Raw genomic sequence first — 24573 nt, forward strand, 5'->3', positions numbered from 1 at the left:
ACGATTATACACTCTTAAAACTGTTGCACCCTTTGGGGTGCAACAGTTAGGGGTGCAACCTCCTATATGAACACGACAATCAAACCCCGGCCCTCAGTCCCCAGCAGCTGCGAAGCAACTGACCATGGCGGCGGTCAGAACTGCGACGCAGCAGAGGGTGCTAAGAATCACTGGCTCCGGACAGGCCGCCATTGGAATATGAACCTGGCAACGTTTAACGCTAGAACGTTATCTAGTGAGGCGAGTCTAGCAGTGCTATTGGAGGAATTAGAGGGCAGTAAATGGGACATAATAGGGCTCAGTGAAGTTAGGAGGCCAATAGGAGCATATACAGTGTTAAAAAGCGGGCACGTCCTGTGCTACCGGGGCTTAGCGGAGAGAAGAGAACTAGGAGTCAGATTCCTGATTAATAAGAATATAGCTGGTAACCTACAGGAATTCTATAGCATTATATTAACGAGAGGACAGGTCTACTCCCCTACATCCAGTCATGATGACCAGGAAGTCGAAAGCTTCTATGAAGACGTGGAATCGGCGATGGGTAGAGTGAAAACTAAATACACTATACTAATGGGCGACTTTATTGCCAAGGTAGGCAAGAAGCAGGCTGGAGACAAGGCAGTGGGGGAATATGGCATAGGCACTAGGAATAGCGGGGAAAGAGTTATTAGTAGAGTTTGCGGGACAGAATAATAGGAGGATAATGAATACCTTCTTCCGCAAGCGGGATAGCCGAAAATGGACGTGGAGGAGCCGGAATGGCGAGACTAGAAATGAAATAGACCTCATACTCTGCGCTAACCCTGGCATCATACAAGATGTGGACGTGCTCGGCAAGGTGCGCTGCAGTGACCACAGGATGGTAAGAACTCGAATTAGCCTAGACCTGAGGAGGGAACGGAAGAAACTGGTACATAAGAAGCCGATTAATGAGTTAGCGGTAAGAGGGAAAATAGAGGAATTCCAGATCAAGCTACAGAACAGGTATTCGGCTTTAACTGAAGAAGAGGACCGTAGTGTTGAAGCAACGAACGACAATCTTGTGGGCATCATTAAGGAGTGTGCAATGGAAGCCGGTGGTAACTCCGTTAGGCAGGATACCAGCAAACTATCGCAGGAGACGAAAGATCTGATCAAGAAACGCCAATGTATGAAAGCCTCTAACCCTACAGCTAGAATAGAACTGGCCGAACTTTCGAAGTTAATCAACAAGCGTAAGACAGCTGACATAAGGAAGTATAATATGGATAGAAATTAACATGCTCTCAGGAACGGAGGAAGCCTAAAAACAGTGAAGAAGAAACTAGGAATAGGCAAGAATCAGATGTATGCGTTAAGAGACAAAGCCGGCAATATCATTACTAATATGGATGAGATAGTTCAAGTGGCTGAGGAGTTCTATAGAGATTTATACAGTACCAGTGGCACCCACGACGATAATAGAAGAGAACATAGTCTAGAGGAATTCGAAATCCCAAAGGTAACGCCGGAAGAAGTAAAGAAAGCCTTGGGAGATATGGAAAGGGGGAAGGCAGCTGGGGAGGATCAGGTAACAGCAGATTTGTTGAAGGATGGTGGACAGATTGTCCTAGAGAAACTGGCCACCCTGTATGAGCAATGCCTCATGACCTCGAGCGTACCGGAATCTTGGAAGAACGCTAACATAATCCTAATCCATAAGAAAGGGGACGCCAAAGACTTGAAAAATTATAGACCGATCAGCTCCGTTGCCTACAAACTATTTACTAAGGTAATCGCAAATAGAATCAGGAACACCTTAGACTTCTGTCAAGACCAGGCAAGATTCCGTAAATGCTACTCAACAATAGATCATATCCACACTATCAATCAGGTGATAGAGAAATGTGCGGAATATAACCAACCCTTATATATAGCTTTCATTGATTACGAGAAAGCGTTTGATTCTGTCGAAACCTCAGCAGTCATGGAGGCAATACGGAATCAAGGTGTAGACGAGCCGTATGTAATATACTGAAAGATAACTATAGCGCCTCCACAGCCACCGTAGTCCTCCATAAAGCAAGCAACCAAATCCCAATAAAGAAAGGCGTCAGGCAGGGAGATACGATTTCTCCAATGCTATTCACAGCGTGTTTACAGGAGGTATTCAGAGACCTGGATTGGGAAGAATTGGGGATAAAAGTTAATGGAGAATACCTTAGTAACTTGTGATTCGCTGATGATATTGCGTTGCTTAGTAACTCAGGGGACCAATTGCAATGCATGCTCACTGACCTGGAGAGGCAAAGCAGAAGAGTGGGTCTAAAAATTAATCTGCAGAAAACTAAAGTAATGTTTAACAGTCTCGGAAGAGAACAGCAGTTTACAATAGGCAGTGAGGCGCTGGAAGTCGTAAGGGAATACGTCTACTTAGGGCAGGTAGTGACGGCGGATCCGGATCATGAGACGGAAATAATCAGAAGAATAAGAATGGGCTGGGGTGCGTTTGGCAGGCTTTCTCAGATCATGAACAGCAGGTTGCTATTATCCCTCAAGAGAAAAGTATATAATAGATGTATCTTACCAGTACTCACCTACGGGGCAGAAACCTGGAGGCTTACGAAAAGGGTTCTACTCAAATTGAGGACGACGCAACGAGCTATGGAAAGAAGAATGATAGGACGCAAGGGCGAAATACGTCGAAAAGTACCTGGCCAGTGGCCACAAAAAACACGACAGTATACACAGATGCTGCAGTATACGCCAAGCAAAGAGGCACAAACCTAGTAAAGACAGCTGCGATAGTAATAAGCCAGGACTACAAAGAGATCAGCAGCGCGTCAATGAAGGACTGCTCGGTAACGGAAGCTGAGGAAATAGCCGTAGCTCTATAGCGGCAGTGGAGGGCTACCGATCCGAAAGGTCTTTAACAATACTCACCGACTCGCAAACTACGTGTCGGAATTACATGAACGGCAGAATAAGACGCAGAGCGCTTCACATCCTCCGCTCCTGCAGGGCTAACAACAAAGTCAGGCATACAATTTTCTGGGTACCGGGACACGCTGGAATAGAAGGGAACCTAAGGGCGGACAAGGCAGCTCGAGAGCACACAAACCGAGCGGCCACAAGCACCGACCCTGAGGAACCCATACCAGTCAACCCAAGCTACTCGGACATTTTGAATTACTATAAGGGGGTCCGAATCAAATACCCTCCACGCCACAACAGCCTAAATCAGCATGAAGCAACCTCTTGGAGGAGGCTGCAAACAGGAACATATCCAAACCTAAACACACTAAGCAAGATGTTTCCCACCCAGTATAGAGACATTTGCCCCTGGTGCGGCGCCAAGCCCACCTTATTTCACATTACATGGGAATGCGTTCAGAATCAACAATTCCTTCAAATAAAAGACCCGAGTGCGGAGCAGTGGGAGAGGGTGCTCTCCAGCAGCGACTCGAAAGTCCAGCATGGACTAGTAAGGCACGCTCGCCGAGTAGCCACCCTCAGTGGTGCCCTGGAATAGGGGCGTCGACCCTGCGCAGATGGGGAAGAAGACCGTGAAGATGGCCGACCACATATGCCACCGCTAATTTCTACCCAATTAGAGCAAATAAAGTTTTTCCTCTTCCTCCTAGGTGTAACGTTAAGGGATAAGAAAAGAGCAGATTGGGTGAGGGAACAAACTCGAGTTAATGACATCTTAGTTGAAATCAAGAAAAAGAAATGGCATGGGCAGGACATGTAATGAGGAGGGAAGATAACCGATGGTCATTAAGGGTTACGGACTGGATCCCAAGGGAAGGGAAGCGTAGCAGGGGGCGGCAGAAAGTTAGGTGGGCGGATGAGATTAAGAAGTTTGCAGGGGCGGCATGGCCACAATTATACATGACCGGGGTTGTTGGAGAAGCATAGGAGAGGCCTTTTCCCTGCAGTGGGCGTAACCAGGCTGATGATTATGATGACCCTTTGGGGTGTAAATTTGTCCCACAACGATAATCGTCATCTGCCTTGCTTGCGTTTCCTTTCATGAAAACTCGGCGCTCGCTACTTTCCTGTCGAGAATGATGCGTCACACTGATAACGCGCATGCCGTTCGTGACTGGAAAGTACCGGGCTCGCCGCGTTAGAGAAAGGAAACGCTGCAAGCCCGGTACTTCCCAGTCACGAACGGCATGCGCGTTATCAGTGTGACGCAGCATTCTCGAGAGGAAAGTAGCGAGCGCCGAGTTTTCAGGAAAGGAAACGCAAGCAAGGCAGATGACGATTATCGTTGTGGGACAAATATACACCCCAAAGGGTGCAACCGTTTTAAGAGTGTGTATACAGGTTCCAGAATATTTGTCTGCGCGTGTTAAAAAAAAAATTTGCAGACACCGCTGCACTGTTCTTGCTCAAATTTCGCAGAACGATCGCATTTTGTCTCCTTCGTTTAGTATAACACTTGACACGATTAGTTGCCTGTTTTTTAAGACAAAAATGAGAAACTATTTTCGCTTATGGGAAAAACGGCGCCTGAAAAGCTGGCCCTGGCAGACACTTGTGTTGCCACCTGCCGGCAGCAGCAGGAACTTTGTCAGCTCCAGCTCCTTTTCCACCTGGGTCTCTTTCATGCTCTTTTTTTCTTCAAATACAACCTCGTCATTGCCTTGGAAAGATTGGGCTGTTATTTTTCGGATGTAATTTAATGCCGCTTCCCCTTCCAATTTGTTTCCATCTTCTTCTAGGATATGTTGTTGTATCGTTGTTGACTTCCTGCCTAATAATTTTATGTGGTTCCAAGATATTCTAGGCGCGGCCTTCTTTTTCTCACGTATTTCTGACAACCAACGTTCATTTTCACCTTTTATATTTGCTTGCACCAGTATTTGAACCATAGACTTTTTCTCCCGGTATATTTCCCATTTACTGGCTACTTCCTCAAGCGGCAACTGCACCTTCTTTGCCTGTCTGTGCTCTCGGGATGCTTTCTGTCGTTCGGCGATCACTTCTCGTATCTCCCTCTTCCACCAGAGTTTCGGTTTCTTTTTTCCCTTTCCAATGAACATGTTGTTTCTCTTTCCCTATTTCTGTCGTTATTACACTTAGAAGCTCACTATATTCCCACTCTTGGCCATTTGCCAAGTTCTTCCTCGACTCTAGTGACTACATTTTGTTATTTGTTCAGCGTTCAAATTTGTGCTGGCCATTTTGCACTCCTTGCTCTATTTCACAACTACATATGCCATTTTCAATATGATGCGTTTATGGTCACATAAACTTATGTTCACGTTTATTTATTTCAGATACTGTCGATCCCAGCGGGATTTTTACAGGTTGGGCATATATTATACACTCACAAATAGCGATAAAAACAGGTTTACATGATTTCAACAATATTTGCAATCGACACGAAGCAGATATACATATATGGTAGGAAATAAAACAAGGGTACATTTCATTTGGCAAAAGGGGGTGACATTACATAGGCAAATACAATGCTCATGGTTTATGGTATACCCTTCCTCATCTATGACCATTTCTCTCAACTTTTCCTGAATTCCTTCTGTCATCAGACAGTAATCAATGGTCGATTGTCGGTTTCCCACTTCCTACAAGATCTGCCCTTCACACTTAGGCCCTGTATTCCCGATAACTAGGTTATGTTGCTCACAAAGGTCTAGTATTGACTTTCCATTGTCGGTATAGCCATCTAAATCCTGTATGTGGGCATTCATGTCGCCTAATAGGATAATTTCTGCCCTATTCCCGAAACCCTTAATGTCAGCGCTTATGCATTCCACTAACTCTTTATTCTTCTCTGTGCAGTTATTTCGGGTCCACAAATACGTAACGCCCAGCCAAGTTTTTTTCCCACTCATTGTACCTGATAACCAAGATGCTCTTGACATTTTGAATTTACTCTTTTCCGTTTGGCTCCCTGATGGATAAGCATTCTGACACCCCCTCCCTTTCTTTCCGACTTAGTTCTGTTGCACCCTTCCCAAACATATTTATCAATCACTGGCGGCTCTTCCGAGTCTCTAAGGTGCGTTTCCGTAACCGCATACACCCGTATTTGTTCTGTTTAACTGCTTCTCAATATCTGCCCACTTTTCCTATTTTCGACCACCCTGCATGTTTATGTAGCCTATTGCATGGCGAGCTCTCTTTCTTGCTTTCCTCCTTTTTCTGTTAGTGACCGTGATGCTCTTCTGAGGTTCCCCTAAGGGACCATCTTCATTACTACCTACTCTGACCTCCTGAGCGCCCGTGGGCCCCCTAAAAAAGCAACAGCGGTACCAGCTAGTCACTAGCCCACTACCCGTGAAAGCCTGCAATTGCAGTGGATCCCATCTCGTTCAAAACTACCACACCTTCTCACTCCCCTGTTTACTCCATAAAAATCGAAGCCTTTCTCTCGGCTCGTTTTATATATCGCCTCATTAGCAGCCACTACGGCTCTTTGTATGTAACTGTCACGTACAGGCACCTCCGGCACGATGTGTACCTGAGGGGACAGCTCGCACAAGCCGCCCACCCCCTTCGCCAAGCGCTGGGCTAGTCCTGTGCCTTTCCTGTTTAGGACGTCATTTAGCCCACCTACTAGTATGACAAGGTTGCGCACGTAGCATTTTCCACGAGTTTTGCTTTTGCTGGCTCCATAACAGAACCCAGCATCCGCCCCGGAAATGTCCCTACCACCACTCTTTTATCGCCTTTCACCCTCTCCACAATTGCTTCTGAGCACCTACCCAGGTTTGAATCGCCGGCGACAATCACCATTTCACTCTCTCCTACCTCTCCCTGCTTCCCTTTGAACTTTTCCGCGTGATTCAGACTTGAGAAGGAGCATTGATCCATGCGCTCCTGCTTTTTCCGCGTGGCGGCCTCAAGGTAAGTGCCACTCTTTCCAGATAACCCGTAACCACGTTGCCCGTGTTCCACGTACTTTGCTGGCACTCCCTCTCCTGTCACGTCGGGAGATTGCATTTCATTATCACGACCATTCTCAATGGCGGCCCTGTTCAGCTTTTCCTCGGCTGCTTCAAGTCTTTTTTCCAGTACCTTCCGTGCATCACGCTCCCTATTTAGCTCATTTTTGAGCTCTTCAACCTGTTTGACAAGCTCTTCCTGGAAAGCCTCAATTTTCTTCAGCCTCGTCTCGGCATCACAGTGTGTGCCGATCATGGTGTACGAATATCTGGATACTTCTTACACCGTGGTGCCGATTGACTCGATTCCCTCTCCATTCTCATCCGTCCCCTCATCTGCCTTGAGGGACACCGCGCACACTTCACGCTTTCCCGGCGTTCTTCCCATGTATTGCGCGGCTTTTCCTACTGCAAATACTAAAATACTATATTACCATAATAACGCACAGCACGTGCCTGCTTGCAAAAACATATACGCACAGCATCTAAATCCTCGAAATGTCGCAAAGTAATTCTGACCAACTACGTAATTAAAAGCAATCAATGTCGCACAGACTTAAGGTATGACACGTTTTCGCACGTGTTCAACCACGCGGTCACGCTCTCACTTTCCTACCAAAACACACACAGTAAAATCACTAATAGCTATTAGTCTCGCCATTTCCAAGCTACTATTTAAAGGCTTTAAGGATTGAACGTCCAACCACGTTTACGACACGTTTTCGCACGTGTTCAAACACGCGGCCATGCTCTCACTTTCCTACCGACACACACACACACACACAGTAAAACCACTAATTGCTATTAGTCTTGCCATTTCCAAGCTACTATTTAAAGGCTATAAAGACTTAACGCCCGACCCGGTTGCCCGTGTTGAAGCACGCGGCGTGAAAGGACGCTGACTATCCTGCGAAACCCAAACACACCCTCGCACACGAAAAAATGTGACAAAAAAAGTGCCCAATTATTATTTAAAGGCTAAAAAAATCAGCAAATCAAGAACAAAAGCCAGTTCAAAGCATGCACAAAAACTTATGATTTCGTCGCCGCACGGAGCCCTAAAAAGCACGTCCGTCCGCCACAAAAGCTCAAGACACTCCGCCACTCCTATCACATCGCTACAATACCTGCGATGCGGCGGGGCGAGCGCCACCTGGAAGTATTGCCAGGAACGGGGCGCGCCGCTCCATGGCCCCCAAGACACCCACTTGTTCGCCGGCGCGCGCAAATGGCGGACGCCGCCGCGGGTCTGTGAATTGTAGGAACGCTGGAAAAGGGGTTTCTTTGAGTTTTCGCGGAAAGGTACGTCCTGTTCTACCATACTACGAGCACCACGTGACAACCACGAGGCGACAGGAGCTGCCACACTACGAGCACCCCGTGGATACCACGAGGCGACGAGAGCACCCACTTCTCCGCGATGAATCAAGACTTCGACACGGGAGGCAACATCAAGAAGCGCCAAGCCATCTCCGCGGCGCCAAGCCATCTGCGCGAAGAATCAAGAATTCGACGCGGGCGAGGTCATCACCCTGCCCCGCCTGGTTCCTGCCGACGAGAACTCGCCCAAACCGGTTCCTACCGACGAGGAGTCGCCGAAGGGATTTAAGGGAGAACCGACCCATTGTGAGAACAGAGAGTCGTTTGCAGCCGCCCAGTCGGTCTGATGCGCTCCTATTGCTACATGTACGCTAGCATCCACTATCTGTAAATATTGTATAAAGTTTTTCGATTCTTCTTCGTCTACGGATCGAGTCCGTCTTTCGTCCTCCACCCCGAAGTCACAACAGTGGATGGCAAGCTGTGGGATTCGAAGCCCGATAACGCCCGCTACACCACTCAACGACAGCCACGAGGACCACCGGCGTCAGCTACTTTGGAGGGGGTGAGTGCCCGACGTTTGCCTTTCGCATCGCCAGACCTTTGTCGCACACGTAAATGCTAAGGACCATTGCTCAAGTATTCTGAAAGGGTTGTAGTGGTTTTGTCTTAGTTTGCTTCAGGCCTTGCATAGATTTCCGGTTTCGGAAGCAAAGCTAATTCAGAGGCAAAACCGGAGACGAGCCGTCAGATCGCAATGAAGCTCAGAATTCTGGACGTTATGAGGGCACAAGAGGTAACTGAAGAGGAAGTCGCAGAGGTTTGGGGAGAAATTCTTGAGAGGAGAAGCCGGGAAAAATGCACGACGAGGCAGAAGAAAAAAAAAAGGCGCGAAGAGGCGGAGGAGAGAAAAAGACGCGACGAGGCAGAGGAGCAGAAAAGGCTCGAGGAGGCAGAGGAGAGAAAAAGGCGCGAGGAGCAAGATTATGCTGGTAAAATGAGAGAACTGCAAATAGAGCGAATTCGAATCAGCTCGGCGCGTTCAAGTCCTCTTTCCGGTGGAGACGATAAGCCTAAACTGAGAATACAGGACCTGATGTTACCGTACACTGCAGGATAGGCGGCGATATCGCACTTTTTCTCGTGAATTTCGAATGCACGTGTGAAAAGATAGGGCTGGACGAAAGCCTTTGGTCTCAAAAACTTCTTTCGGTTGTCCCAGGAGAGGCAGCGGAAGTTCTCGCACGCTTGTCTAAAGAAGACTACGAGAACTATGGGAAGGTAAAAGCCGCGCTCCTTCGCAAAAACCGCCTTTCTGCCGAGGCATTCAGACAGCGGTTAAGACAGGCAAAAAGAGGCAGCGAGTCGCACACTGAGTTCGCGTACGAGTTAAAGTCTAAATTAGAAGAGTGGCTCAGAAGTGCAGAAGTGTATGGCAACCACGACAAGGTGCTTGAATGCATAGCGCTAGAGCAGTTTTACCGAGTTCTTCCAGAAGAAGTTAGACTGTGGCTGCAGGACAGGCTCCCAGAGGTAGACTTAGAGAAGGCAGCGCAGCTCGCGGAGGAATATCACACGCGTCGAAACTTCCAAGGACAACCGATTCAGGAAGATAAGCTAGAAACAAAGCACTGTTATGTAAAGCGGTTTTCCCCTTGCAACCCAGTTTGGCGAATAAGAAATCATCCACGAGCGACGAGTTCATCAAGGGAGAATCGACTAAGGCTGAGGTGGCGAGGGAAGGGCTAGCAGAGACAGCCCAGTCGGCTGGGGCCGCTAAAGCTAAGGCAGACGTAGAGCGCGCGTTCGAGGCCCGGAGGCCAATTATCTACTTACGTTGTAGAAAGGAAGGTCATATTTCCTCAAATTGAAAGGAGCAAATCGCGTTCGCCAGCATTAGCCAGTCGGACGAAAATCTGAAGCTGCTCGAGCCATATATGCAAAATGTTGAGGCAAACGGAGAAAGGTGCAGGGCACTTCACGATTCAGCCGCCACCATGGATGTTACTCCTCCGTCCTGTGTTTCTCCCGGGGACTATACCGGAAAATGCGCCTGGATCAGACAAGTCGCACAAGAGCAGAGCGCGTGCTTACCAGTTTCCAGGGTAACCCTGGAGGGTGCTTTTGGAAGGTTGAAAACGGAGGCAGCCGTGAGTCCAAGTCTGCCCAAACACTTTTCATATCCTTTTTTCGAACAAATCGGAGCAGCTTTTAGAAAAGGAGGGCGTTCGTTCTCTGCCAGTGTCGCGTGCATGGCATTAACGCGATCGCGGTCACGCGCTCTATCCAAGAAACGTAAAGGCTCATCTTCAAACGAGGAATTACAGACAATGTAACGTCCTCACAGCGGCAGTCTAGGCCGGGAGATACGGCTGATGAAAATCAGATGACTCAGACCTGTGATGGATCATTTACCGGATCAGAGAGAGTGGGTGAGGAGCCTTTCGAGACTCGGGAAAATGGGGCGCCTAGGGCTGAAGTGGAAGGTCCCGCATCCGCTTAGTCCCGCATCCTTTTGCTGGGAGCAGCTTAGTAGGGTTGAACGAAAGGCGCTTATCGCGGCACAGAAAAGTGACCCTTCGCTAAATGTGCTGCAGGCTAATGTAAATGAAGGAGTGGCCTGAAAGAACATCTCGTACTACACTAGGTCAGGTCTCAAGTACCGGAAATATCATGATTTCAAGGGTCGGACATACAACCAACTACTCGTGCCAGAAAAGTACCAACCACAGCTTTTAGAGTTAGCGCATCGGAATGTTTGGGCGGGTCACTTCGGTATCCAGAAGACAAAGGCTAGGCTAGCGCAGGATTTCTATTGGCCAGGATGCTGGAAAGAGGTTGAAACACTTGTTCGGTCATGCAACGCATGTCAGCAAGTTGGTAAACCAAAGATAAGTGACAGAATTTCACTCGGAGCGAGACAGGGCAAAATATAAATTTTCTTCGATCGCCTCAGCTGTGTCTTGCCTGCCCGAATGACTGCCAAGAATTGCTTTGCAATCCATTCCTTAGCTGTTAATTCTCTTTGAATGTGTCTTCTTCGAGAGCACTATTTATAGAGGTCTGTATCCCGGGCTGTTTATCGGGTGCGTGTTTCGTGTTTGGTACAACAACCGTAATGGTGCTGTTGAGAGCACAGAAGGGGCTTAGAGCGTTTGTTTTCATGGAGTTTGGTCTGGCGTTGTGGAGAGCATTGGGAGGGTGCTCACTTTCACCGAAGTGATTGGCGTTGATTTTCGGTCGCTCCGTGAGCTTTCTCAGATCCAAGCAAAGGAAAGACCAGAGGATAAAAGGGCGGCAAAGCCATTTCCTTGGCCCCATCAAGGACGTCACCCAATCAGCATATCGCACACGTAAATCCGCGTCGAACAGCTCGTCTTCTGGATGTATCATCTGCCGGCGGGGGTGCTGTTGTGCCATACTACGAGCACCACGTGACTACAACAAGGCGACGAGAGCTCCCACTTCTCCGCGACGAATAAAGAATTCGACACAAGAGGCGACTTCAAGAAGCGCCAAGCCATCTCCGAGAAGAATCAAGAATTCGACGCGGGCGAGGTCATCACCCTGCCCCGCCTGGTTCCTGCCGACGAGAATTTGCCCAAACCGGTTGCTACCGACGAGGAGTCGCCGAAGGGATTTAAGGGAGAACCGGCCCATTGTGAGAACAGAGAGTCGTTTGCAGCCGCCCAGTCGGTCTGGTGCGCTCCTGTTGCTACATGTTCGCTATCATCCACTATCTGTAAATATTGTACAAAGTTTTTCGTTTCTTCTTCGTCTACGGAACGAGTCTGTCTTTCGTCCTCCACCCCGAAGCCACATCAGTCCTCACTTGCGGAATTAAGCGCGCGCAAGGCGGCACGCTTATTTCGGCCGCGCTTTTGATGTCGTCTTCTCGTTTCGTGTCCCGTCTACGTTTTGCGCTGTTAACACCAGGATGGAAAACCAACAAGCACAAGCTGTTATTCTAGAGCATTCTTACCGCGAAAATGTCTTTCGTGGCGTGCGCTTATTTCCGCAAGTGAGGACGTACCTTAACAAAATTATGTTTTCTCATATAGTCAAATTACAATTCAAGAGCTATCATGTCTGAAAGTTGTGTGTAAGTCGTAGTTTAGGATATTTCCGTGTATTTTAGCTTGATAAATTCAATTAGTTCAGTAAATTTCTTGCGTCACATGGAGTGCCTGGGTATATGTGGTTCGAAAATCATCTTTGCCGAATCGGCGTTCTCCGACGCCAAATTTTCTGTAACACGGGCTCCTTAACGCTACGATTTGACTATATTCGTCCCGGACGAGTCATCAGTTTGCACAGTCTTGGATGTCATGGACATCCAAGGCGGTGCAAGGCAGGGCGCTTGTACTTATAAGTATTCATACTTGTACTGCAGGGCGAGTGGTGAAAGTATGAATAGGTCGACAAGTGCCGCCCTGTTCTTGAACTCCACTCCGTCCAGTCCGCAGCCCGTTGCGCATTTTAGGTTTCCTATTCGATCCAGATAGTCTGCCTCCTGAAAACTGGCGGCAAGCTAAGCAGAGGCTTGAAGCAATAATTCAGGAATCCAGCGCGTTGTCATGTCCACTGACAGCTCGAGCGACAATTCTTCACTCACTTTCGTTTTCCTTTCTCACGTACGTGGCGTGTGTGTCTCCTGTTCCAACCCAAACCAAGCTTATCTTGGAAAGGGTTCTCTTTCGTTTCCTCTGGAAAGGGAAAACTGGTTGTGTAGCTCGGCAGGTGCTTAAGTTGCCCAAGGATTAGGGAGGACTCGGAATTCTCGACCTGGGCATCGTGGCTACTGCACTACACGTGAGGTGTACCCAGGTCGCTCTTAACTCGGATATGCTCCTGACTCGAAGGTTTACTTCCTTTTTTCTTAGTACCCGACTCCGCTTGTTTTCGCAAAGCACATTTTCCCACTGTGTGCCTCACTCAGGTTCTCCGTCCACCATTTATGCGGCGGCTGCCAACTCTCTGGTATGTCTCCGCAAGATTTACCCCGGCATCGATGTAGTTTCAACTCCAATGCAAGAACTAGTCGATATCCTCACCTCAGGTCTCCCGCCGCGTTGCCAAAGGTACGATCTGTCCATTCACAGATCAAGCTGGAAGCTCATTACGGCCAGTTTCCTCGACACCAGGCGAGCTACATTCATGTACCGCCTAGCGCGAGGGTGCCTGCCGATGAGTTGCAGGCCCTTCACAGCCAACCAGGCTCGTGGAGTGTGTTCTTTTTGTGGCCGTCCTGAGGACTCGGTTGATATCTTTACGCAGTCTTTTCTTGCCGCGGCTCTGCTCCAGCGGATTGCTATATAGTCTTTTTAGTCTTCCAGGTGTTCCATATTAGACTGTTCGCTTTTTGCACCCTTTGCCTAAGCAGGCGATCAACCAGTTCATGCTTCTTCTTCTCGAGTGCTCATACCATGTTTGGTTGGCACACTGTGATGAAGTTTTATGGGGGCGAACACCGGGCCTTCACGGAGTGCTTGCGAAAGCACGGAAGGAGGTCTGGTTCCATTTCACTAGGGAGCCACACCATCTGGGCGACAAGAAGTTTCTGGAAGTGTGGGCTCGCCCTGCCGTGATTTTTAATGAGTCAGGTGGAAAGCTCTCCATTAAGTTATGCATGCTCCTAAGCTCGCTTGACTTGGCTGTGTGTGCCAGTCGATCCACGGGGTTTTGTTTGGTTCAGTAGAACTCGGAGCCGGAACCGGTCATGGCGCACCCTAGTGTGGTTGCGCTGCACCGCGGATGGCTTCGATGGTCTCCATGGTTGTATGCCTTGACCTCTTTCGTGTTAAGGCAATCCGAGGGTCTGCCAGGCTCGTGTCCTGTAAGACCTACATGGCTGTTTGTGTGTTGAGTGCAGTAGCTCAGTTGTGCTGCACCACAGCAGCCCCCTTGTCTGGAAAGGACCGTTGGCACGAAACAAAGCCTCCCGCCCAGTCAACCCGGGCTGAGGGGGAGCGTCGGGGTCAATATACTGTTGGATCTGGAGGACAATCCCAATTGCTGTCTACAGATATTGGACCTTGTCGTTTAGTGCGGGAGTCGGCCAAGGTGGAGGAGGACTTTGAGATGAAAACTGGAGGTTTATTTACATTATTTACAGTTAAGTAAATTAACAAAGAAATTAACAGTAATAAGGTCAACGATGACTGGCAGCATCTCGGACGCTGCGGCCCGTGGCAAGAAGCCCGAAAGACACGAATGAAGGAATGCTCGCTTGCTGCTCCCGGTCTCTGGCTTTTAACCCCTTCGGTGTCTTGAGGTCGCGTCCTGTTCGGCCAATCGTCGAGCCCGCTCAGGTGTCGTCATTTTCGGCCAATGGTAGGCGCCCGTGCGAGTGTAAGTCACATTCGGCTCAGAGGGTCGCTCCATGGGCTCCACTTGTCCGAGGGAGTACTTGTCTCCGGTATTGCATTCCTGGTCTGCAACTGCCGTCACAAAGGCGGATGGGGGGTTACTCCCAGGGCTTCACGGTGCATTACAGCCGTCGTTGCCTCGCGGCTTGCAAGCGCCGTCACAATAGGCGGATGGGGGTTCCGAGGGCTTCACGGCGACTTACAGCCGTCGTTGGCTCCGGGTTTCCAAGCGCTCAGCGTGGGGAGGCGGTTTGTTGTCGAGCGACCTTTCAGAGCCGCAAAGCATCTTTGCTCGGGACCCAGGTTACCTGAAACCGTGCCAGGCTCCCGTTTCATTTTCAGGAAGAGTCAAGCAGTGGGACAATAGCTCCACATAAAGCACACGTTGTGGGGGACGCCAACTTGTTTGGACGTGCTGCGCCTCGGGAACATGGTAGAAGTGCTTCTGCGCTCCTTAATTAGGTGTGACAGCGATTAGATATGGTCTGGTGAACTCGAAGGAGGCTCAGGAAAAGGTCCCATATCTAACAGTAGCGAATGATGCTTGGTTGATGAGTACATGTAAGCTCCGAAATGCGGCACCTCCGGGTGCCAAGTCCTCTTCCCATCTGACAACGGCTCGTTAAAATGTCTTCCCAAGTGAGTTAGGCGTGAAAATGTGGTGCATGAACCGTACAATTTATTGAGATTCGCGCTGGAGCGACAACGTTTGATAGAGGTCAATGAGCTTGAATTGTCTTCCAACTTTTCTGAGTGCATGCATATATCGACTTCTGGCACCCTCGGCCTCGTCGAAAGCTTCTGGGTGCATTTCATGGCCATCGAAATTATGTGGACACTCCAGGCTCATTTCTACCGTCGCCGTGAGGTTCTGTATAAAGTCCAAGAGCGATAAGAGCGTCGCCGCGCGCCGTATGCTGTATGCGCTAGCGAAAGCACGTGAGAGGAGCTGACGATCGCGGCTCAATCTGGCGCTCGCGAGACTGGAAGGCGGAGAGCAAACACGCCGTCTTCCGTTGCGCGAAACTGGTAGAGAAGCTTCCATAGAAGCCCACATGTCAAGAAAATGGCGGCTCGTTGCAACCTTCGCCATCTACGTATCGCGAGGACAACTAACAGCAAGCAAAAAATTTTAAAAAAAGTGACGTCACAACTGAAAATGGAAGTGACGTCACGATCTTATGCTGCTTGACGCAAATATTTGAATTTCTTTAGCGTCCGGCATTTCGACCGCTACGCTATAAGTTATTTTTCTTTTGAGGCTGGGGAGAGCTTGCGACTCACCTCAGCTGAAACGTCAGCGTGTCCTTTAACTATAGGAGTGACGTATGTCTTAATGTGAACATAATCAGGCTGTTAATGATGGCAATTGCTCCAGTAGCTTTCGTAGGAAAGTGAGCGAATAGGATGGAAATAAATGACACTGCCAAGGAGGTTTCAAAAGCAACTTCACTTTTATTCGTCTAGAATAACGCAACCAATATAATTGACCAAACAAAACATGTTTGAATGCATGAAAAGTACTGGCCAGCAGACAGTCGTAATGTATAGCAACATATGCGGATACTTTTCACAGAATCATTCATAATTCCTTGCGACACCATCTATTCATTGCAACAGTTATCAGACAACATTACCCCACATTATCATTTAGGAAACATTCGACTGCTGCCCGCCAGACACTCAGAGCCTGTGTTAAGGAGAGTAAACGAACAAAGCGCGACCTTTCTTCGCGGAGCGTTCCGCATATATTGTCACGACGAGACAAGCGCGCAGGATACCGCAGCGTGAACTTGCACGATAACAAAAAAAACCTGCACTCACACATCTCACCAATGAATGCCCCCCCCCCCCCCTTCCACACCCACACATTTTTGAAAGCGGGCACTCCCGGATGCACGCTGGGAATTTCAACAAAACAACAGCTGAGGCCAAAGTTTTTTTTTTTCCTGAATATATATTGCCAGCGTATGCGTAATTGTCACCACGGCTGGTCACCTGGTTCGCCGTCGGCGCTAATTCGTTGACGGGGTATACAAGCCGGTTGTTCGTTCCTTACTCCAGCGAACACGGTGAGGGAGTCAGAGTCGGGGAAAAAAAAAGAAAAGTATTTATCGATTGACAACGATACACAAATTTAAAAAAGAAACACAAGAACACTAACACAAATTCACCTAATATAGATCAATGATGACAAGAAAAGAAATAAAACGAGCAATTAACAGTGGATATAAAAATTAACGCTATACAAGAATACACTTAACGGTGGTGCACTAAACAGAGTTCAAAAGAACTCAAATGATGGTATACGCATGGCCGCGCAGTAGCAGCACGTCCACAAAGCGTGGAGTCGACGGCAGAGCTTTCCCGAAGAACGCTGACAAGACGACCTCGTTGCGGTGGATGCGATTGCCGTGCTGGGTTTCCCGGCTGACGAGTTCCCTCGAGCAGGTTGAGCTAACTTGAGGGGAACTACCGTGGGCTTCGTTGCAGAGGTTGATTTGCCGTCTCTTACGTCAACTAGTCACTCAGAGTTCAGACACGGCTAGGCGGATCAGGCGATACTGGACGGCACCAGTCCCTCGATGCTTCTCAGCAGATTATAGGATCAGCTTCTAGACTGCTTAGATGGAACCGAAACCTGAGTTTTAAACAACTTCTCCCTTGCCTAGTTCCTTGGGTAACGGCAGGTATTGGTGGCGATCCAATCAAGTTCACCCAATTGTATCACGGCTCCTCCCAAAGCTTGGCCGCGTCCGTTTTAATTGGGGGTGAGGGAACGGGTGATTCTCCCCCTGTTGTCAGAGGTCGTGCACTTGCATTGCACGATACAGACACACACGCACACCCTTGAGTCCGTGGCGGACCTCCATGGCCCGTTGACAAACACAGAAGAAACGACGGCAGCCGGCCATATGGCGCCAAGCGCCCTGACACACACATATACACTGTGAGCAATTCGTGGCCACGGGATTGCAGACACTCCACAAATTTCGGGATATTCGCAACCACTGCCGTCTTAGCAAGCTTCTCGATGCACGCGCGGGGCAGAGGATGCACAGGGTTTCCTACAAAAAGCTCCCGTGGCGTCAAGGTCACGCAAAAAAAAAAAACCTCTAAACCTGTCTTCGACTTTTTCGGCCGCTCGCCCAAGTGGCCGGCAATACCAGTCTTGTTCGCCGGTTCCTATTCCCATGATCTTTTGGCGCCTCTTCAGCGGTGCTTCGCCGACTCTAACAATGCCGCACCGCGACCGCAATTAACTACTTTCTTTATTACGAATCCCCTGCTTGCGCAACGAGGATTATCTTTCGTGCATTCGACGCTCTGTAGCGGACGATGCTACAGACGACGCTGTAGCATCGTCTGGTCCAGAGATTGTACACAGCGTTGCAGTCTCATGCAGTCTCTTTTCACCATCAAAAAACAAATAAAGCATATTACAGGTCTAACTGTAGAATTTTATTGTGTAATCACGAGTTATCCTAGATATGTTAGTAAAAACGATCTGGTAGAATGTGCATAGCCATTGTAATACCATTACAGCACTGATTATATAGGCATTCGTTACTTCTGACGCTGTCTGTCCAGTTTCAGTTTCAGGCTGTTTCTGCATAAGAGTTACGCTAGCGCATGTCCCATCGCAGGAGCAAGAACAGCATAATTTTCATATTTTTGAGAAAGGAAAGGGACAGGACTAGCACAGCGCTTGGCGAAAGGGGTGTGCGAATTGCGCGAGCTGTCCCCTCAGGTGCAGATCGTGGTGTGCACGGTGCCGGAGTTGCCTGTACGTGACAGTCACGTACACAGAGCCGTAGCTGCTGCTAATGAGGCGATATGAAAAATGAGCCGAGAGAAAGGTTTCGAGGTTGTCGAACTAAACAAAGAAGTGAGAAGGTGTGGTGGTTTTGAACGAGACGGAATCCACTTCAATTAGTGACTTGGACGAGAAGTGAGCTGGCGACTTGCTGGTGGCGCTGTCGGTTTTTATGGGGGCCCACGGGCGCTCAGGAGGCCAGAGTAGGTAGTAATGGAAAAAGTCCCCTAGGAGAACCTCAGAATAGCATGGCCGTCAATAACAGAAATAGGAGGAAAGCAAGAAAGAGAGCTCGCCATGCTATAAGCTACATAAACATGCAGGGCTGCAGAAGAAAGGAAAAATGGGCAGAGAATGAGGAGCAGTTAAATAGAGAACAAATAGGGGTGTTTGCGGTTACACAACCGCACCCTAGAGACTCTGAAGAGCCGCCAGTGATTGAGAATTATGTTTGGGAAGGGCGCAACAGAACTAATTTGAAAGAAAGGGAGGGGGAGTCGGAATGCTCATCCATCGGGGAGCCAAATGGAAAAGAGTAAATTCATAATGTCAAGAGCATCTTTAGTTATCAGGTACAATGAGTGGTAAGAAAACTTGGCTGGGTGTAACGTATTTGTACACCGGAAATAATTGCACAGAAAAGAATCAAGAGTTAGTGCAATGCATAAGTGCTGATATTAAGGGTTTGGGGAATGATTCCGAGATTATCCTATTAGGTGACTTGAATGCCCACATACAGGATATTGATGACTATACCGACAACAACGAGAAGTCAATGCTAGATCTCTGTGAGCAACATAACCTAGTTATCGTGAATACAGGTACCTAAATGTGAAGGGCAGATCTCGTGGGAAGTGGGAAACCGACAATCGATCATTTATTACTGCCTGATGACAGAAGGAATTCATGATAAGTTGAGAGAAATGATCATTGACGAGGAAGGGTATAGCAGCATATATGGAGTTACCATAAACGCATTATTTTGAAAATGGGATATGTAGTTGGGAAAGAGAGCAAGGAGTGCAAGATGGCCAGTCCAAATTTGAACGTTGAACAAGTAAATATAGTCACAAGAGTCGAGGAAGAACTTGGCAAATGGCCAAGAGTGGGAATATAGTGAGCTTCTAAGTGTAATGACGACAGAAATACGGAAAGAGAAACAACATGTTTGTTGGAAAGGAAAAAAAAAACCCGAAAAGCTGGTGGAACAGGGAGATACGAGAAGCGATCGCCGAACGACAGAAAGCATCCCTAGAGCACAGAGAGGCAAAGAAGGTGCAGTTGCCGCTTGAGGAAGTAGCCAGTAAATGGGAAATATACCGGGAGAAAAAGTCTATGGTTCAAATACTGGTGCAAGCAAAGATAAAAGGTGAAAGTGAATGTTGGTTGTCAGAAACACGTGAGAAAAAGAAGGTCTCACCTAGAATATTTTGGAACCACATAAAATGATTAGGCAGGAAGTCAACAACAATACAACAACATATCCTAGACGAAGATGGAAACAAATTGGAAGGGGAAGCGGCATTAAATTACATCCGAAAAATAACAACCCAATCTTTCCAAGGCAATGACGAGGTTGTATTTGAAGAAAAAAAAGAGCATGAAAGAGAGCCAGATGGAAAAGGAGCTGGTGCTGACAAATTTCAACTGGAAGAAAACCGAAGAGAAAATTTCTAAGCGCAGAGACATAGGGCTAGACGAGGTTCCCATTAGGCTGAATAATTAACTAGGACCAAGAAGTAAGGAAGCTCTGGTGAAATCAGTGGAAAAAACTTTAAAAGATAGACGAATACCAGACAGTTGGCGACAAAGTAGAATTAATTTATTTTTAAAGGTAAGGGGGAGAAATATAGAATTCACTCGTATAGACTGTTGACTATTACATCTGTAATATACAGGTTAGCAATGTAGGCAATCAAATTAAAGATGCAAGCATGAGCAGAGAATCATGGTATTTTGGGAGAATTTCATAATGGCTTCAGAATAGGTACGCGTTTTCATGATAACTTATTTGTTCTTACTTAGTGGGTTGAAATATGAAGAGCAGGAAGCAGTCCATTATATGTGGCCTTTTTAAACATTACGGGAACGTATGACAACGTAAACCGCAACATTTTGTGGGATATTCTGGATTAGGAAGGCTTAGGCGACGATTGTCTACAGCTTTTGAGAGAGATTTACCTAGAAAATACCGTTTGCGTTGCATGGGAAGGAATGAGGAGCGAGGAGAAAGTTTCTATCAACAAGGCACTGATGCAGGGGTGCTCTTTATCCCCACTGCTGTTTATCATGTACATGATGAGGATGGAGAGGGCGCTAGAAGGAAGTAATATCGGGTTTATACCCTCATACAAACAGGCGGGTACAGTAGAAGAGCAGCAGCTTCCAGGTTTATTTTATGCGGACAACATTGTGTTGCTAGCTAAGAAGCAAAGTGATTTGAAACGTCCGGCTAATATCTGTGGACAGGAAGGCGATAATTTAGTTTTGACATTTAGCGTTAGAAAATCAGGAGTTATGGTATTCAATAAAAACAGTGAACTGAGGCAGTGGCAATGCAGGGAAAGAAAATACCTCGGGTAAAAGAATATAAATTCCTTGGTATATGGATAAACGAAGGCAATAGATATACGGAAACACAGGAAAAAACAATAACAGTAAGCGGGAAGACAAATGCAGCCATAATGAAGCACAGAGCGCTGTGGCGATACAATAGGTACGAGGTGCTCCGGGGTATGTGGAAAGGTGTAATGGTTTCAGGACTTACTTTTGGAAATGCGGTTGTTTTCTTGAAATTAGGGGTGCAATCAGAACTCGATGGCAACCAAAGGTCAAAGGGACGCCTCGCATTGGGCGCTCACGGGAAGACTACAAATGAAGTTCCGCAGGGTGATATGGGCTGGACAAGTTTTGAAGTGAGGGAAGCTCACAGTAAACTCGATTATGAAGAACGACTGGGGAATATGCAAGAAAGTAAATGGGCTAGGAGAGTGTTCAGGTATATGTACAGGAAAAACAATGATTCACAGTGGAGGAAAAGAACTAGGAAGCATACCAGCAAGTTTGCGGCTTGTAGGGTGAGCAACACGACAACAAAGAACGCCAAGCGGAAAGTCAGAGAGGCCGAAATAATCTCATGGGTGGCGGCAATGGAAAAGAAACCTGCCATGAGTAACTACTTAAGAGGAAAAAACAAAATCAGGAAAGAAAGAATTTATTATAACGCAAAGGGAAGCTCATTACTTTTCGAAGCGAAATCGGGATGCCTCAGAACACGCACCTATAAAGCGAGATATAAGAAGGAAGAAGAAGCATGTGCTTGCTGCGGTAAAGCTAGGGAAACGATGGAGCATGTTTTATTAGAATGTGAAGACGTCTACCCAGCGGTCGATTTAGGCACCACTGGCTTCCTTGAAGCCCTTGGGTTAAGTGAGAGCAGGGGGAAAGTAAACATTTCCGCAATAGAAATTAGTAAAAGGCGATTGGAACATTGGTGGAATAAAAGTAGGCAAACGACAAACAACGGAGACGTGCAAAAACAAAGTTCACAATAGTGGGTCAGAAAATTTGGTTATGGGAATTCATCGTGGTTTTTTCTTCTTTTTTTTTCTTTTTTAACCTAGACGTAGGACATTAGGTAGCAAAGGGGACGCTCGTAAGATCCATCCATTCATCCTATTTATTGCAAAAATGAATTTCCTGCAACGGTCATTGCACGCACACTGTTTTGTTATCTTTATGTCGACGATGTGCATATAGGCTTCAAATCATGCAATATTGCCATCTGAGAACGACAACCGCAGCTTGGAATAAACAGGTTGTGCAAATGGGCAGATGAAAATGAACTTAAAATAAACACTCGGAAAAGTATTTGCGTACTGTTATAAAAAAAAAGAGGGGTGTAACACTACTGCCAAGTATTGCGATCAAGGGAATTCAGCTATCTGTAAGCAGTGAAGATAAATTCCTAGGAGTCATTTTAGACTCAAAGCTTACGTTTATTCCCCACATTAAATATCTGAAGACAAAATGTCTGAAAACAATCAACTTCCTAACGCTTCTGTAGCACACAACATGAGATAGTGATGCGAAATGCCCCCTGACTTGCATAGGGGCCTTGCCCGCTCTCGCCTTGACTGTGATGCAATTATTTATCATTCTGCAACACCAAGCGCACTAAAAACCATAGACCCTGTCCATCACTTAGGTATCCGCCTCGCGAGTTGTGCCTTCAGGACAAATCCAGTAGAAAGTATCGACGTAGAATCAAACGAGCAGTGACTCCCTCTACAGAGGTCATATTCCAGTTTCACACATTCAGGATTCGAATTTACTTTCAGATATATCTGAAAGTACATTTGAATTCTGAACATTCTTGTTACAAAACTGTAAGCGATGTGTCCTGCGCCTCACGTTTTAATAATCGGCCCACAGCGAGGGAGCCCTTCTCACTGCGTGTGAGGAAGCTCAATGAAGAAATGGCTGTCCCACTTCTAGAACATCGTCTAATGCCTCCAGCAAAGCTGCTACCGCCGTGGCAGTGGCAGCTGGTAGAATGTGAAACATCGTTTATCAAGGTCTCAAAGCACGCCCCAGAGGCGCACATTCGCGCTTCCTTGCACTTCCTTGAACTTCAGGCGAAGTACTCATGTGCGGAGTACTACACTGACGCACCAAGGCCACAGGCCGGCGTGTCCTTTGCAGCCCTAGGGCCATCCTTTTCTGAATTCGATGTACTGCACCCAAAAACGAGTATCTGAACGGCCGAAGCATATACTGCCGGCTGTGAACCTTATCAGGAAAACAAATATACAAGAAGCCATTATATTCATCGACTACCTAAGTGTTGTAAGATCTTTAGAATTATTCTCTTAAAAGTCATGCTAGTTAGATGGCATGCTAGCTAGAAGACATGCTAGCTAGACAGCATACGTGTCTAGCTAGCATGTCACAATATGCTGGGTTCCTGAGCATAGAGGCATCGAGGGCAATATGCCGGCAGACGAAACCGCCACACCGGTAGCAAGAAAAGCCAGCAACTTTGTAGCTGTATCTCATATACTTGAAGCCTTTCTTACAAAAAAAAAAAAAAAAAAACTTCGAAGCTATTGGCAGCGCTCATGGGACTCTGAAACATATAATAAGCTCCATATTATTAAGCCACAGTTAGGAAATTGGCCACACCATAATAAAAACACGACGAACCGAGGTCATCATGTGTCGTCTAAGATTCGGGCACACATATAGCACATAATCATACCTGTTGACCGGCGGTGACCTACCTGTCTGTGGTAAATGTGGCGAGACGTTGACTGTCCTGCACGTATTACTGGAATGTCGTGAAATAGAAGCTCAAAGAAAAAAACTACTTTCGTTTACCATACGATCAGCGAATTCCATTTCATCCAGCCATGTTCCTTATGCAATGACTCACTTTTTAATAGAAAGTCAATTTTAGCTTTTTTAGATTATGTTTGTTTACTGCATGTTATAGACAAAAGTGATCCGTAGCACAGCCTATTATCGGAAGCTACTGCTGTACTTGGAGCAGGTGCTTATCTGCCCTTGCGTACAAGGGCCTGTGTGAAGCACTAGTGATACCTGAATATTCTTACATTTTAATCTTACAACCACTTCGCAATATATATTTTATGCTCATAGCTCACCTCACGTGTTATAGCTTTAATACTATATTTATATATATTATATTATTTTTATTATATATTATATATTATTATTATTATTATTATTATTATTATATATAATATAGTATTATATATATTATATACTATATACTATACTATATAATACTATATTTTACGCAATTTGCAGCGAATAGTTTAGGCTACTATAAGCCAAGTTGCATTGGTACCATTTGTCAATGAACGCACTATCGAACGCCTCATAGCATTTCCTGGCACTCTTCGGAGTTTGGTGGGTCTTACGCCATTAAACCCCACACATCATCACATCATCATCAAATCATGACCCACGATAAATGACACTACATGAAGTGTTTGCACGCGCGTGTACGCGTTTATGGTGTATAGTGGCTAGAGTTCTGCCAAGCGCTGGTCGTGGGTTCCAATAATGCTACGTGTTGTGACTGTGTTATGATAACTACGGCACTGTGCAGGTGTGCGAAGCATTGTGTGCTCGTCATGGCGTAAATGTGTTGTGTGAACGAAAA

The sequence above is a fragment of the Dermacentor albipictus genome, chromosome 1, assembly GCF_038994185.2.
Source record: "Dermacentor albipictus isolate Rhodes 1998 colony chromosome 1, USDA_Dalb.pri_finalv2, whole genome shotgun sequence".
Classification (NCBI taxonomy): Eukaryota; Metazoa; Arthropoda; class Arachnida; order Ixodida; family Ixodidae; genus Dermacentor; species Dermacentor albipictus.